This window comes from Miscanthus floridulus, chromosome 2, assembly GCF_019320115.1.
Source record: "Miscanthus floridulus cultivar M001 chromosome 2, ASM1932011v1, whole genome shotgun sequence".
NCBI lineage: Eukaryota > Viridiplantae > Streptophyta > Magnoliopsida > Poales > Poaceae > Miscanthus > Miscanthus floridulus.
In genome coordinates, this window is record NC_089581.1 from 175,892,816 (window position 1) to 175,909,126 (window position 16,311).

Below are 16,311 nucleotides of genomic sequence, written 5' to 3' on the forward strand. Positions count from 1 at the left end.
GTCATAGAAGGAACGCACATCTATGACGAAAATATATGTTTCATCACATTATCCAAAATATGATGCTCATTCAATGACAAAATCAATTTCGTCACAATTTCGTCATAAAATAATATATGTGACGATTTTGGTGTCTTCAGTGACGAAAGGAAAGCGTCATTGATGAACACATCCCTAGTAGTGTCTTGTGGGCCGGGCCACCTCTGATGTTGTGGCCCATGTCTTGTCTTGTGGATACCAGGGGCCATACCCCCACAGCTAGTCCCCGAGCCTAACAGTAGGTGACGTAGTCGCGTGGTGCCAGGGTCAAAAGGTAGAAGACCAGCCGAGCAGACAGCCAGTCCCTGGGCGTAGCCTCGAGATAAGAAAAACACACATTCACCGCAAGGAGAAGTGTGCCCACTTAGTCCACGAGCCTGCTGGAAGATGAAGAATGAATCTTGTGGCAGAGTCAAAGAAAAAGAAGTCTGAAAGCTTGCTGACATCGTCTGATATGTGCGTATCAAGACCCCAGACGTGCTGCCCAAGATCAGCACCCTGATCCGAACAGCATGGAGCAGCTTGATAGCACATCGACGAGATGCAGCAAGATCCAACCACTAAGACAGCACCGAGGAGTCTTTGGCGTCGCTGGCGATGTTCGAGCACTAAGGAGCGAGGAGTCCCTAGCGTCGCTGGCGATGACCGAGCATCGAGGAGCATGGAGTCCCCAGCGTCGCTGGCGATGACTGAGCATCGAGGAGCATGGAGTCCCTAGCGTCGCTAGCAATGTCCGAGCACCGAGGAGCGAGGAGTCCTCGGCATCGCTGGCGATGTCCGAGCACCAAGGAGCGAGGAGTCCTCGGCGTCGCTGACGATGACCAAGCACCGAGGAGCGAGGAATCCCCGACGTCGCTGGCGATGATCGAGCACCGAGGAGCGAGGAGTCTCTGACATCGCTGGCGATGACCGAGCACTAAGGAGTCCCCGGCGTAGGTGGCGATGTCCGAGCACCAAGGAGCGAGAAGTCTCCGGCGTCACTGGCGATGACCGAGCATCGAGGAGCGAGGAGTCCCCGGCGTCGCTGGTGATGACCGAGCACCGAGGAGTCCCTAGCATAGGTGGCGATGTCCGAGCACCGAGGAGCGAGGAGTCCCCAGCGTCGCTGGCGATGACCGAGCATCGATGAGTCCTCGACGTCGCTAGTGATGTCCGAGCACCAAGGAGCGAGGAGTCCCCGGCATCGCTGGCGATGATTGAGCACCGAGGAGCAAGGAGTCACCGGTGTCGCTGGCGATGACCGAGCACCGAGGAGCGAGGAGTCCCTGGCATAGGCGGTGATGTCCAAGCACCGAGGAGCGAGGAGTCCCCGGCGTCGCTGGCGATGACTGAGCATCTAGGAGTCCCCGGAGTCGCTGGCGATGACTGAGCACCGAAGAGCGAGGAGTCCTCAACGTCGCTGGCGATGTCCGAGCACCGAGGAGTCCCCGACGTAGGCGGCGATGTCCGAGCACTGAAGAGTCCCCGGCGTAGCTAGCGATGTCCGAGCACCGAGGAGTCCTTGGCGCCGCTGGTGATGTTCGAGCACCAAGGAGTCCCCGGTGTAGGCGGCGATGTCCGAGCACCGAGGAGTTCCCGACGAAGCTGGTGAGGTCCGAGCACCAGCATAGCTGGCGACGTTCAAGCGGTAAAGTGTGCCCACTTAGTCCTCGAGCACGAGTAATCCGAGTGTCGAGGAGTTCTCGACGAAGCTGGCGATGAAGCATGAGCGACGAATAATCTGGTCAACTGGCCGGCAGTGAAGTGAGCATTGACTAGAAATGACTGGCGAACAGTCCAATCAACTGGTCGGCGACGAAGTCGATGAACCAAGCGGTCTGACCAGTTGATCGGTGGAGAAGTCCGAGCACCAGGTGGTCCGATCACCTGGACGATGACCCTGCAATACAAACATGTAGAACGGATAATACATGATGCACAAATAAATAAACTCTAGAGAAAAAATCAGCAATGGTGATGAAATGGCGTATGCAGTTCGGCGATCAGTTGGCATGAAAATATATTTATGTTTAATATAAACCGCCCGAACAGTTAGTGTGTAGCTGAGTCTCCAGCCCTAGCTAGCCCATTAACCATAACGCGGAGCGTGGAGCTCGTGCACGTGTAGGAGGAACAGGCATGACCAAGGAGCCACTGCTGACCACCCATAACGCAGAGTGTAGAGCCCATAGCACGTGTAGGGAGGAGCCAGAGACAGGGCCATCTCTGGAGGCATCCGAGCATCAACGTGACTGTTCAAGGGTTTGGAAAATCGTTTGGAGAGCAAATATGGTGAAAACAGCTCGGAAAAAAATCATGGCGATATATGGAGATTGGAGAATATTTAGAAGAATATTAAAATGTGACTTAGCTTTAGACAAAAAGTCTAGTAGGTGACGTATGGCGTTATCTGGTCGGTGTTGACGGTGAGCACCTAGTGGGCGGTGAGTTGTTGGTGAAGGCAACCTCAGAGGTGGTTCCGAGATCAGATCTGCTGTAGCGGGGGCTGGTGTAGCCAACGATGAATCGTCGTCGTGGACCAGCATGGATCTCCATGAGATTGATGACGAGAACACGTTGTTGGTTTTAGGTCCATCTAGCTCGCCATGGATCAAGCGCACACCCCTACCTGGCGCGCCAACTGTCGACAGAATATCATCGGCAGTCCACCGAGGGGTATCCCGCGATGGTAGATTTGTTGGTGGGGGTGCGCGTAATCAGGAACTGAATGGTGACACATGGCACAGAGACAACGATTTAGATAGGTTCGAGCCGTCTAATCGATGTAATACCCTACGTCCTGTGTCTTTGGTGTATTGTATTGAGATGTAGTAGATAGATATGTCCACTAGGGGACCCCTGTCTCTTCTTATATACTCTAGAGCGGTAGGGTTATAAGTAAAGTATCCTATTTGGTACTATACAATAGCTTGCGGTACACGCCGAGCAGCGCTGTGCACGTCTTGATCTTGTGGGCTAGGCTATCTCTGATGGTGCGGCCCATGTCTTATCTTGTGGATACCGGGGGCCATACCCCCATAGCTCGCCTCCAACGTCGCGTGCTCTATTCGTTGCATTGACTTGGACAGGTAAAATTTTTTAATATGCAATGTAGGTACTTAGCTTGAATTGTAGTGCTACTTTGATTATTTGGTAGTTTCTAGTAAATTTGATGATGTAGGTAGTTGATTTAGTTAGTGAGATAGATATAGTTAGATAAATATAGTTAGATAGCTAGTGACATAGGTACATAGATATAGTTATTAGATAGCTAGTTGATTTAGTTAGTTAGATAAATATAGTTAGATAAATATAATTAGATAAATATAGTTAGATAAATATAGCTAGTGACATGTTGCATGTGTCGTGGGAGCCGTATGATGGAGAGGGGGCATGTCCTTTTTAGTTGAGCAACATGTGTGGGTGCGACGACGACTTCTATAGGACGAGGTACCCTCTAATATGTTTCTATGCTATCGAGTTCCACCTGCAAGATAGAGTTGCACGCCAATTTAGAGTGAGACAGCTTTAGCCAACGACTCCATTCTCGACTGGCGTTGACTTACACAAGTAAGTGTTTTGCTATTTCAATTGTCTCGTGATGGTCTGTTTCCATTCATTCCTATATAAGATGAAGTAATGATGACATACGTGCACTTTTAATATGGTGACATGTACATGGATTGAGAAGAATGTGCGTATATGGGCATTTCTTGTTCTCATCATTATGGCAAGTTATAGGACTATGGGTTCAACCCATGTCATGATCTATTTTCTCTTCTTTCTTTGGAACCCACATGGTAACATTTTTCATAGTGAAGCTTACATATGATAACACTCTGTACCTTTCTTATGAAGCTTACATCAAACAGTCGCGTCATATAGCTTAGGCGCCATCGTTTTATAGCATCAATTTCATCCCTAAGAAACTAACATCTTACATGATATGCAGGTTGGATTGTTAGAAGAACGGGAATATTTTTTATTGGGAGAAGCACCACTAGTACTACATTGAGCAATGGGAGCTGTTGTACGACAACGTGGACGAGAACAGCGAGCCGCACATAAAACATGAGTACAGGCGCTACCAAGTTTGGTACCAAGGTGCGACACGTCGTAGGCTGAGGCTACAATAGACAGAAGATGACTACGTCGACATCGAGTCCTCCAACGATGAAGACACGGCTTATGACCAAACTACTCGTGTAGGAAGGCAGGTGAAGGTAGGACCAATCTTAGATAGATTGGTAAGTCAATTGCTTTATTTTTCTATGTTAAGTTGCATACCAATACATTCCGCGTCTGAGGTCTCTATTTTAGTTGTTATATGTTGAGAAGTAAATGTAGGAGTTTTAATTAGAAGCTAGCTTTATTAAAACAAGCTTTGTTTGGAATTTTATAAGAAGAAAAAAACAAGCTTTGTTTGTAATTTTAGAAGAAAAAAAGTTCCTGGTTGTGGTTAGTTCATTACTTAATGTTTATGTTTGGTTGTGGAGGAGGCAACACATCACCACAATCTTATTGAGAACTTTGTTGTAGGGCAATACCCTTAAATGCTCGGTTGAAGACATTGAGCGCTTTCGTCCAAGAGTCAGGGACGACGACACGCGTAGCTTCCTAGACATAAGATTCAAAATATTCTTTTAAATATATTATTAATAAGTTAAATTCTTTCTATTAACATAATTTTATACAACAGTGACTGTCACGTCGGCTACGCCGTGCGGCTGCTCGTTGTGGTTGTAGGATAGCCACGATGCAAGACGTGCATGTTCCTTCCATAGGCAGAGGAGGCTTAGGTTCGTCTAGCCAAGCACCGATAGGGTCCATAGGCATTGCGTACGAGGACGACGACGACGACGAGGTGGACCTATCGGTGCAGAAAGTGACCAACACGTAAATATTTGTAGTTTTACTGTACGTTATGATCGAATATGGCCTAGCACTCAATGACATATAGTTTATACTGGTTCAGGCAACGTGCCCTATGTCAAGTTTGAGTCGGTCGGTGACTTTATTTCTGAGCCTAGATGCTCAAAGTTTGCTGTGGGGTTACAAATGAAAGAGAGAAAGATGGGGGTGCAAGAGGTCCGGTCGGACTCCGGTCTGAAGGACCAAGAGTGATGGGAGCTCCGCTGTGCGCTAAGTATTTGAGCATGTGCTCGAGGTTTGAACCTAGTGGTTCTATTGTTGTGTGTCGATGAACTCTGAGATTCTCCTGTTGGGAGAGAGCGCATCCCCTTTTATAGATGAAGGGGACGACCTTACAAAAGAGAGAGAGAAAGTATGTATGCTACAAAAGAGAGAGAGAAAGTACAAGATGATGGTAAGCGCCCATAACACTGTTGTTATCAGATGCATGTGGGGGGTTTTACTGTATTCATCATGTATGGTAAATGACGGTGCCCACAAACACTGTTCATGCCCAGAGACATGTGGAGGAGCCTTACCGTGTTTGTTTGGTGAAAGTGCATCTAGCCCTTTAGTGGGTTTTGGATGATTGTATGACAGCGTGATTAAAGGACTAACCCGTTTGCTAAGTGTGGACAGGTAATAGGTTACCTCACAGGTACTTAGCGAAAGCCAAAATGATGTGTTGTTGCATAAACAATCTAGTTCAAGCACAAGACAACAATGCAAATGGAATTCATGTGAAGGCTTATTTACTGTGGGATTTCCATGTACTATGTGAAAGCAAGCTCGTGATTATTAGTTAATGAGACATGAGGGATTGCATATGGAATGGTCTCATATTTGAAGCTTGCTAAATTAAAATGAAAAAGATAACAATATATATGAATCGATGATTCAACAACAAGATGTGACTTGATGGCTTGAGATGGTGAAGATAGCAAGGAAAGGCTTCGAGGTACTAAGCAAGGGTGAAGGGCAAGCGACGGCTTGGCGGCCGAAGAACCTAGCTAGGGTGAAGAAGAAAGTACTTGCATTTAGTTGAGGTACCAATCAAGCTAAGATGGTCATATTGATGTGAAGAATCAAATCTATAATGAAGTATTTGATGGAAGTGACTTGATACATTTGGGATTATTCAAATTTGATGAATGGAATCAAGTCACATGCTCAAGATGGCTATGCTCAAGTGAAAAGATCAACATCAACTTATTAGCACCCTTACTTGATGAAGATTAGAAGGGACAGCATCAATTCAAAAGAAATCAACTCAAGTGGTATAAATTCATTTTTCCTTTGATCTTGAGTTTAATAGGTATGCCGTACTATTAAGAGGGATGCATCATATTGATAGATAATATTTCATAAGTGCTCAAGCCAACCCATGTGAGTTTTGAGAATTTGAGCGATAAAAGAGCTAACTGATTTGTTGCTGGTCTGACAATACCGGACGTGTCCGGTATTCACACCGGACGTGTCCGGTATTTGCCCAGCAGCTGTTAAATTGTTCTTCTTGGGTTGGTTTGTCGGGAGTCCCGACGTAGGTCGAGAGTTCCGACGGTCAAGAGTCTTAGCATGGGTCGGGAGTTCCGATGTCTCACACTTCAATAGACTTGGAGGTTTTACTGTTTTGGTCATACCGGACGTGTCCGGTATTCATACCGGACGTGTCCGGTATGGATGACCAGAAGCCAACGGCTAGTTTTCAAAAGCTGTGACGGTCAGGAGTTCCGACATAAGTCGGGAGTTCCGACGGTCGGGAGTTTCGACATGTGTCGGGAGTTCTGACACCTCACTAACTTTAACTCAGTTACATGTTTTTCAAAATTACTGAGGGTCGGGGGTTCCGACTTGAGTCGGGAGCTCTGACGGTCGGAAGTCTCGGCGTTCTTTGGGAGTTCCGACGCCTCACAACTTCACTGTAACTTAGTTACCGTTGGCGCAGTATGAGTCATACCGGACGTGTCCGGTATTGCAACGGCTATAAAACGGCTAGTTTTCCTTGGGGGCTATAAATACCCCCAAGCCTCCACCTCTGGAGGCTGCTGATTCTGCTGAGATAGACACACGTTTTTGAGCCTTGCCAACTCTCCTAAATTCTCTCTTAGTGAGTGTGTGATCCAAATTGCAAAATCAATTTGTGGATTGAGAAAGAATTTGAAAAAGAGAGCAAGCCACCACTTGAGCACTTGTGCATATTGTTAATCTCGTGATTCGCATTTGTTACTCTTGGACTCTTCGGTCCTAGACGGCTAGGCGTCGTCGGAGAGCAACCGAGAGATTGTGGTTGCTTTGGAAAGTTTGTAACGGTCGATTCTGCCGCCTCGGAATCATTTAGTGGAAGGAGGAAAAGGAGTTGGAAAAGACTCTGACTAGAGTGACCTTCATGGTATCCTCTAGGGCTAACCTTCGCTGGGTCGCCTGCAGCCCCCTCAATAGAGAGTAGGACTCGAACGAGTCCGAACTTCGGTAAAACAAATATCGTGTCTAAATTCACATTTCATTTGATATTTGTGTTGCTCTAGCTGTTCTGCAGGTTCTCTGTGTATATTGTCATCTCCATTAGGTGCCTACAGTTTGGTTTGAAGATAGAAATCAAAAGGAACAAGTTCAGGGCTGATCTGCAGAAATCGTGTATACCGGACACGTCCGGTATTCATACCGGACACGTCCGGTATTTCCTGCCTGCACTAAAAATATTTATTCTCTGTTCTAACTTAGTGTTGCAGGGTTGTAGCTTCTAGATATATTCTTTATACCTTGTTTACTTTGTGGCTTACTTGTGAGGGGTGGTAGTACTCTTAATTTGGAGTTTCTCCCCTTTCTAATTGTTTCCGCATTTAAAGGTGTTAATTTTTAGAAACGCCTATTCACCCCCCCTCTAGGCGGCATGCTAGGTCCTTTCAATTGGTATCAAAGCAAGGTTCTCATCTAAAGCTTCACCGCCGTGAGAAAAGGATGTCGACGCCTATCAAGTTGGAGCCGGTGCTTCTCCAAAATGATGGTTCAAACTTTCTACCTTGGTCAATTCATGTACTCAATGCTTTTAGACATATTAGTCCTATTGTTGAGCATATTGTGTTTGCAAGCATACCTCTTCCTATAGTTGATTAGAGCAACTATAAGAATTTATCAAAAGAGGAAGAGATATGCGTGCAACTCAATGCTCAAGCTATTAATATCATTTTGAGTATATTGAGTGCAGAGATTCAAGATGAGGCAATATTCAATGGACAACCACCTCCAGAGAGTGCTCATCTCATTTGGACCAAACTCGTTGAGTTATATGGAGAATCCAAATGCGATGATGCACTTGAGGTCGAGTCAATGGAAAGTATGTCCATTGTGTCTTCATGCAGCAAAGAAGCCTCACAAGACCTCAAGAGCACCGAGCCGGAGCAAGAAGTGTAAGCAGCACATGATGTGCTGTCTGCCTGCACATACCGAACGTGTCCGGTATGGCCGAGGCAGCAGACCAGCAAGCAGTTGTTTGCAGCGATGCTCAAGCTCGATGGTGACCAAGTGATGAGTCAACCTTAGTATCTCATGATACTCATCACTTGTGTCTCATGGCCAAGAAAAGCAAGAAGAAGGCTAGCAAGAGAGATCAAGCCAAGGAGATAGCACGAGTAGATGATCAAGTGGAGAGTGATGTTGAAGTTGAAGACAACTACAACCTTGATCATCTCAACCACAAAGACAAGTTCATCATCATGAAGATAGTTGAAAAGAATGATGAGCTTGAAGAAGAGATTGAGAAGCAAAAGCAATCGCTTCAAAATCAAGAAAAGTTTCTCATCTCCAAATTGCAAGAGCTAAAGGCAATAAATGAGAGGTATGATAAATTATCGATCGAGCATGCTTTAGTTACTAACTCCTCTTCTAGTGTTTCACAACTAGAGAAGGAAAACTTTGAGCTCAAGGCAAGGCTAGATGAACTATCAAGCAAGTACAATGTGCTACAAGCTAATTATGTTCATCTAAAGTGCTCTCTTGAAGAATTAGTAGAATCAAACATTATGCTTGAGGTAGCACGTGAGGTTGTGATCACATCAGTAAAATCCTCTCCACCTCTCACACATTTACTCACTAGTACACCATCTCAATTAAATGTTTCTTATGCTAATGAGTGTACTCCCCAAGCAAGCCAATCTTCGGTTGAGCTAAATCTTATAGAAAACATAGAGCTCAAAGAAGAAGTGCAAAGATTAAAGAAAGATATGATTCGGTTGAAGGGTAAGGAGAAAGCACAACCTTCTCAAGATAACCGTGATAACATGGTGAAGAAGCTTGAGAAGGGTTCAAACCTTGCTTCCTCCAAAGCCCAACAAAAGAATCACATCTCAAGCAAGGCCAACACAACCAAGAGCAAGAAACATGGAAAAAGGATGTGCTATGGTTGTGGATTGTATGGACATGAGTGGGCTATGTGTCCACAAAAGAGTTGGGCCGATAAGGTTGAAGCCGCCAATCAAAAGGCTTCTACCAAGGAGGCCAAGCAAATGAAGAGTCATGGACAAAGTGCTTGTCTCATGAGCAAGAAATTGGGGCATCCTACCAAGAAATGCTCAATGTACAAAGAAGCAAGAAAGGAAGCCCAAGTTGCAACTAGAAGATGCTATGGGTGCAATGAGATGGGCCACAAGGTTGATAGATGTCCATACAAGCAAAGCAAGCATAGAGCACACAAAGGCCGCATATGTTATGCTTGTAGAAGAAAGGGGCATCTAAGCTATGAATGCCCAAACGGTAAAACTCCTAAGCCAAACACATTTATTTATAATGATATGCTTAGGAAGACCACAAATGGAGTTAGCACTAGTAAGGTGATGTGCTCACCACTAACTAATGCTAAAGCCATTTGGGTGCCTAAGCACTTGTTGACTAACTCAAAAGGACTCAACAAGAGTTGGGTACCAAAGTGTGCTTAGGTTAATGATGTAGGTACTTGGTGATGGGATGAAGGCTTCGGGGTGGTTGAGCAAGCAATTTGACTATATTCACTCAATCTATCAACCAATTCTTATCATAATCCCTTATATGGTTGACCCGAAGATAATTCAATGAACATCTCATATATTTCATCCTCACCATTGGTAACAAGTACCTAAACCTTTTAGGATAGTCACTTTGTTCGTTTCGTGTTCTATAGTTCACAAATAGGTACATTTGTGAAATAATGGAAGTGGCTAATTAATTTCACTTGAGATTTATCATGTTTGCCATATGATGCTCTTGATCGCTCTCTAGTAGAGTAATTTATTTGTTGAGATGCTAGTATACAATAAATAATAAAACTAGAGTTAAAATTACAAGCAGTGAATTAATTGGTTCTGTCCTGAACCTATCGGACGTGTCCGGTATTACTATCAGACATGTCCGGTATGGCCAGGGACAGAAAGTTAGTGCTTCTATTCTGTGTATTCCGGACGTGTCCGGTATTACAGGAACCAGAACACTAATTGGATTCCAACTGAGTTTTTGATTCATATATGTTCATATATCACTAATTCACAAAGAAGCTTATGATTTATTAAATCTAAGTGGATTGTTTGCATCTCCCAAACTTAATTTTAAATATGGCAATTTTATTTAGTTTATGGTCAAAATAGAAAATTGACTCCCAAATTCTTAAAAGAATAAAGTGCTTGTTGAAAGTTATTCAAATTACTTGAAGCACTTATTTAGGGGGAGCTAAATTTCTATTTTTGCACCATTGTGAACTAACAAATTTATCTAGCATTTTCTATAATTCTTTGGATGAAAATGTATCTAGCATGGTTATTTGGCAATTAAGGTCAACATAAAGATCATCATGCCATGTATCTTCTTAGTGGTATTATTGTGGGCTCAAGGCAAAGGTATGTTTTTTACATATATGCATTATAAGTGCATCTAAGGCCCTTTATATGTTAGGATATGCATTTGTGTGACATAGGAGAGATGTGTTTCAAAAACCCCTAACTAGCATGAGTAGGAAGTGTGAATTTGAAAAACTATTTGAATCTTGGTCTTTGTGACCTAGCCTTGCTATGTGATGATTATAGCTCTCCTTGATTGTTTGATCAGCTAATCACACATGACATGGCTCTCTTAAGTCCACAATCTACGTTGTCTCACTTTATCTCTCTAAAGCAAGCAAATTATTGATTATGCCATATATTTGGAAAAGAGAAAAATCAATTGATGGCATTGGATAAGAAAAGTGACAGTACTCGGTTTGGATCAATGTCATACACCTTTTTGGACTGAGAAACAACAGAGAAAGGGGATTGGAAGAGAGAAATCACCCTGTGGAATAAGTTGGGCCAGCCCGCGTATACCGGACGTGTCCGGTATGAGCGGAACTATAAAAACAGAGCATACCCCTTTGGCCCAAACAGACTTGCCTCCTCCAAACCAACCAGCCGATGCCCTTTTTCTCACCTAGGGCGACCAAGGATTTCACCAAGGAAAAGAGAGAGAGGGAGATTGCATTGGAGAAGGCTTGGATCAAGGATTGAAGGCCCGTGGATTTGGATTTCACATCGCTCTCTCTTCTCTCCTCTCAAGGTACCCTAATCACGGACCTCATCCAATCTACTTGGTCAATACATGATTTGAAAATTCCTTCGGTCAATATGCTGCATTGGTGATGGAGAAGCAATGCCCAAAGTTTGGTATTAATCCGTGTTGGTTTGAATCAAGGAACCCTGGTTAGGGTTGCTGGTCGCCCATACCGGACGTGTCCGGTATGCTACCGGACATGTCCGGTATGACCCAGTAGAGCAGGCTCTCTGCTTCCTTTGATTCAATGCTATCTTAGAATTGTTTATTAGGCACAGTTTCTTCTGTATCTATGTTTTGCAAACCTTGTGACAATGGTGTGTCGAGGTGATTGTAAAACCTTGGATAAAAGAATCTATGTCTAATTACAACTCAAGAATAAGCTATGGGCATGTATCTAAAATTCTTTGGAAATTTTTGGATATAGGACAGCAGCCATGAGTGGACGACAGGAGCCAAGGTCCAAGCATAGGCATGATCCAGCACTTGAGAAGTACAAGAAGGCGAGACAGAAGATGCATCCTGGATTCCAGCTGAGCAGCAGGAGGCCTACCAGAGTTGCCTCTAGTGTAGCACCTTAGTATGCAGAGGGGTCAGGGAGCTCTTCTTCTGACACAGACACTGATGAGTTCAGAGTGGAGTCTAGAGATGAAAGAAAGAGGAAGAGCACTGACAGAGGATCAGATGGTGACAGCTCAGATGAGGAGCAGGAGATTGAGGAGGAGGAGCCAGTTCCTCTAGTTTAGCACCAGCCTGGTCAGGGGATGCATTATGGTCTTCTTGTGACACGTCTGCCCAATGTGCCCTCCTATGTTCCTAGAGTTGACTACAGGGGAAAGGGTATGACCAGGAAGGCTAGAGATGAGCGAAGGGTTGATCCGAGGAGCTTACCTAAGGTTCAGTATGATCCCCGCTTCCAGATAGCCTTTCACTTGGATTTCTACTCCAGTGTTATTCTCACCAGGAACCCTGTGATTGCCAGGTCTTAGTGGATTGACTGGTAGTACGTTACAGAGTTGCAGAAGGCCTCAGTTGATCATGCCATTGCTATTTGCCAGCACATTGGGGTTTATGAGATCATGGAGTTCCAGCATGACTGGAACACAGAGGTAGTGGCTCAGTTCTATGCTACTCTGTTTGTTGAGGAGGATGAGCGGTGGATGCACTGGATGCTTGAGGGCCAGTGGTACAGTGTTGACTATGATGTTTTTGCCGCCCAGCTTGGCTTCTTAGAGGATGATCTCCAGAGGGACAGGATCCACACCGAGCAGGTGTTACCCCCTGAGCAGCTCGCATATATGTATCCTCCTGGTGGTGAGAGAGGAGCTGTGGGGAAGGTTCTAGGTCTTCACCCTACCTACAGGGACCTAGATAGGATGTTTAGGAAGACTATTGACTGCAAGGGTGGAGACAAGGGCAACATTGCTGATTACTCTAGGAACCTACTCCATAGGATGGCACCTGATGCTCAGCCCTTCAGTGTGTTTGATTTTATTTGGTCTGAGATCAGGAGTGTGGGAGAGAGGCCCCTCAAGGGTTGTGGTTTTGCTCCTTATATCATGCATATGATTGAGCAGGTGATAGGGCACATATTCGAGTATGATAAGATTCACAAGGCCCTAAAGATTATTGCAGATCTGCCTAAGACAGGGTTACCTCCAGTAGGACCAGGAGGAGCAGCAGCAGCACCAGAGGTAGATGCACCTAGGAGTGGTGCACCAGCAGGAGCTTCACCTTCACCACGTGCTCCTTCACGTTCTACTTCACGTCGTGGTAGTCCTCCTTCACCTATCCATAGTCTTTTTAGCTCCATATTTGGGATGTGCCATGACATCCAGACTAGGCAGCAGAAGGAGAGGGAGGCTAGGAGGAAGGACACTTGGACTTTGAAGCAAATTGCTTCTAATCTTGAGCTTAATCCTCCTAGGTCTCCTCTATCAGATGAGGCAGCCAGTGAGCCTGAGACTGAGGAGCAGCAGCAGGCTAGATATGATAGAGAGTATGTTGAGTTCATACAGCAACAGCAGCAGCAGCAGGCACCTGAGCACCCTGACACTCTACCACTTCAGGCTCGTGTGCCTACTCACTCTCAGCCATGTCCCAGCACTACCGACGACTATGCTACAGATTGGTGGGGTGACTTGACAGGTGGGGGTGGCTACTACGGCTCTGGTGGCTACGACCCATCTGGTGCTAGTGGTTCTCGTCCGGCTGGTGTTACCCGCTCTGATGACGAAGATGCTGGGAGAGATGATGATGATGATGAGTGATGCTAGAGATTAGTGACAGCTTGTAGCCCCTTTGTCCTTAGCATGTCATTGTTGGACCTTTGTGGTGATAGATGACAAAGGGGGAGAGAGACTGATTAAAGCTTCAAGATAGTTTCATTTGCTTATCTTTATACGTGAAGATATGTACTGCAGGCTGTAGTTTGTTTTTGAGCTTCATTGATTATATCTTGTGAGAGATGAGACTTTTGCTTTATCTATGTATCTCTTGAGACATGATCTTTATCTATATAGCAGTGGTTTCTGGACTTGAGAAAATTTGTAATAAGTGCTATGTGTGAATTACATGTGTCATATTTATTTTCATAAGGACTATGCATGCTAGAATGAAAATATTTTATATGATGCCTTTATATTTATTCTTGTATGATATATCTTGTTATATGCATCACGATTTCTCTTTGTCACACACACATGCACCCCACGGATGCAATGATTTAGGGGGAGTCTCCTATTTGTTTTAGTATATGCAACTGACATTTGAGGTCAGTTTGTGAATTCTAATCATAAGCACATATTAAGGGGGAGCCTCTCATAAATCATTGAACCCAAAAGTTTAAATATTTATATCATTTTATAAGCTTTAATCAAGTTGTCATCAATCACCAAAAAGGGGGAGATTGAAAGTGCATCTAGCCCTTTAGTGGGTTTTGGATGATTGTATGACAGTGTGATTAAAGGACTAACCTGTTTGCTAAGTGTGGATAGGTAATAGGTTATCTCACAGGTACTTAGTGAAAGCCAAAATGATGTGTTGTTGCATAAACAATCTAGTTCAAGCACAAGACAACAATATAAATAGAATTCATGTGAAAGCTTATTTACTGTGGGATTTCTATGTACTATGTGAAAGCAAGCTCATGATTATTAGTTAATGAGACATGAGGGATTGCATATGAAATGGTCTCATATTTGAAGCTTGCTAAATTAAAATGAAAAAGATAACAATACATATGAATCGATGATTCAACAACAAGATGTGACTTGATGGCTTGAGATGGTGAAGATAGCAAGGAAAGGCTTCGAGGTACTAAGCAAGGGTGAAGGGCAAGCGACGGCTTGGCGGCCGAAGAACCTAGCTAGGGTGAAGAAGAAAGTACTTGCATTTAGTTGAGGTACCAATCAAGCTAAGATGGTCATATTGATGTGAAGAATCAAATCTATAATGAAGTATTTGATGGAAGTGACTTGATATATTTGGGATTATTCAAATTTGATGAATGGAATCAAGTCACATGCTCAAGATGGCTATGCTCAAGTGAAAAAATCAACATCAACTTGTTAGCACCCTTACTTGATGAAGATTGGAAGGGACGGCATCAATTCAAAAGAAATCAACTCAAGTGGTATAAATTCATTTTTCCTTTGATCTTGAGTTTAATAGGTATGCCGTACTATTAAGAGGGATGCATCATATTGACAGATGATGTTTCATAAGTGCTCAAGCCAACCCATGTGAGTTTTGAGAATTTGAGCGACAAAAGAGCTAACTGATTTGTTGCTGGTCTGGCAATACCGGACGTGTTCGGTATTTGCCCAGCAGCTATTAAATTGTTCTTCTCGGATTGGTTCATCGGGAGTCCCGATGTAGGTTAGGAGTTCCGACGGTCGGGAGTCCCGGCATGGGTCGGGAGTTCCGACGTCTCGCACTTCAACAGACTTGGAGGTTTTACTGTTTTGGTCATACCGGACATGTCCGGTATTCATACCGAACGTGTCCGGTATGGATGACCAGAAGCCAACGGCTAGTTTTCAAAAGCTGTGACGGCCGGGAGTTTCGATGGTCGGGAGTTCCGACATGTGTCGGGAGTTCCGACACCTCACTAACTTTAACTCAGTTACATGTTTTTCAAAATTACTGAGGGTCGGGGGTTCCGACTTGAGTCAGGAGTTCCGACGGTCGGAAGTCCCAGCGTTCTTCGGGAGTTCCGACGCCTCACAACTTCACTGTAACTTAGTTACCGTTGGCGCAGTATGAGTCATACCGGACGTGTCCGGTATGCATACCGGACGTGTCCGGTATTGCAACGGCTATAAAACGGCTAGTTTTCCTTGGGGGCTATAAATACCCCCAAGCCTCCACCTTTGGAGGCTGCTGATTCTGCTGAGATAGACACACGTTTTTGAGCCTTGCCAACTCTCCTAAACCCTCTCTTAGTGAGTGTGTGATCCAAATTGCAAAATCAATTTGTGGGTTGAGAAAGAATTTGAAAAAGAGAGCAAGCCACCACTTGAGCACTTGTGCATATTGTCAATCTCGTGATTCGCATTTGTTACTCTTGGACTCTTCGGTCCTAGACGGCTAGGCGTCGCCGGAGAGCAACCGAGAGATTGTGGTTGCTTTGGAAAGTTTGTAACGGTCGATTCCGCCGCCTCGGAATCATTTAGTGGAAGGAGGAAAAGGAGTTGGAAAAGACTCCAGCTAGAGTGACCTTCGTGGTATCCTCTAGGGCTGACCTTCGCTGGGTTGCCCGCAGCCCCCTCAACGGAGAGTAGGACTCGAACGAGTCTGAACTTCGGTAAAACAAATATCGTGTCTAAATTTGCA